The following is a 1,747-nucleotide window of genomic DNA, read 5'->3' on the forward strand; positions in this document are numbered from 1 at the left end:
GTGTTTATTATTTTTCGCGTGTAGATTATGTATATACGCGTGTATGTGTGGGTGTGTGTGCGCGTGAATGTGAATTGTGTGTACCTTGACATTTAATGTGATTGCTGATTCGCGTGTATGTTCCGCCGTGTATGCATGAGTAAGATGAGTGTAGAATGCGTTGCTCGAATGAGCGATGCTAGTAGTGCTAGTGTGTAGATTTTTACGTTAATTAATTAACATTTGTCACGCTTCTCTTACGCGCGCATCGCTCACGTGTACACGTCTATCTAACATCGTGAAGATGTGGTGCTCAGCCGGTAAACACCGATCTGCTTCCGAAAGAGGGAAAAAGGAAAAAAAAAATAGTATGACAATCGGAGTAACGGACGGTCACCAATGTTTCATTGATCTCTACGCCGTTGGCGAATCAAACTGTCCGCGAGGCTGTCGTTGCTCCGATGGCCAACAATTTTTTTTATGGCACAGAACACTCGTTGATGTCGCGTGAAAACGCCGTCAATCCAAAAGCGACGTTCATCTGACCGTTAATAAAGTAAATGGATATCGGCGGTCCTGACGATATCAACGTGGCGTTGACGCCGACTCAAAGAGTGTTTTGCGAACAAAACACATAGGTACTTCATGTCCAGCGGTAACACTCATGTGTTAATTACGAAACATTTACTATGACGTCGAAAATATTTAAGGAATACCGAAGCGAATATCAAGTTATGACGTTAGTTAAAGACGTTAGTTCTCTTCCATATCAATGATCGTTGCCTCTGCCACAGGACGAGTAAAAATCCACGTAATAAAAAGGGCTAATTCTAAAGTATCTCTAATTACACGTCGAGTTATTAAATATCGAACATCGATGCAAGGTTGATTGGAGGTAGTTTAATACTTCAAGGCAATCACATCACGTCGATTCTCGATTGCGTTAATTTCATAATTCACTCACAACAATAACCATCGAGTAACACTGACAAACTTTTAGGAAAACTACATTCAAAACGACATTGATAGTAGTGTAATCTCAGTTGCAAAATAGTTAAGAACACCACACCAATAGGGACTCAAACACTAACGATGTTCTACGCTGGAGCCATTTATCAATCCGAACGAACTTTAGGAGATTAGCACAACGACATTATAATTTTGTTGTAAAAACTTATCGCGAACCATTATGTACACCAATCAAAATCTTACAAGCTTGATAAATAGATTTAATATCTTGTATTAGGTATGAAAATTTTTGTGGCATGTTTCGCGTTGTGCTAATCTCGTTAAATATGTAATGATAATTTTTTTATTTGCTAATCTTTCGTTTAAAAACCGCGTAAAATTTATCGATAAAATAGGCCTTGACGAAAAATTTATTGATTGGAAAGAAACACATGTAATTGAATTGTTTATCGTTGAGATCGTCGTATAATAAATATAGTTATAAATGTAAAAATTTTGACTATACATTATCTTTATATACGTTATCTTTAATCGTCAAGACCTTAAATTGTGTATTGTAACTTCAAATCATGTTTCCGGATTAGAAAATTTTGCCTTTTTTACCCTAATTTGTCAAACAAATGATATAATTAATCGCATATAAGACTGTTTATTTAAATATGACCTTTGAATTGAATTTATTTGATATAATAGATAATAACTGTATTTAAATAAATAAATTAAATAAATATTTAAATACAATTAAAAGTATATTTCTTAATTGATATATAACAATATTTAATATAAGGTAAGAAACTAT

At 34.5% G+C, this 1,747-nt stretch overlaps 1 protein-coding gene across 26 annotated transcripts in view; it reads right to left on the reverse strand.

Moving 5' to 3' along the window:
• Positions 1–1,747, reverse strand: part of LOC108751721 (calcium-activated potassium channel slowpoke) — a 102,628-nt gene that overhangs the window by 14,604 nt on the left and 86,277 nt on the right. The gene's annotated exons all lie outside the window — the stretch shown is intronic.

The sequence above is a fragment of the Trachymyrmex septentrionalis genome, unplaced genomic scaffold (genome assembly GCF_001594115.1).
Source record: "Trachymyrmex septentrionalis isolate Tsep2-gDNA-1 unplaced genomic scaffold, Tsep1.0 scaffold51, whole genome shotgun sequence".
Classification (NCBI taxonomy): domain Eukaryota; kingdom Metazoa; phylum Arthropoda; class Insecta; order Hymenoptera; family Formicidae; genus Trachymyrmex; species Trachymyrmex septentrionalis.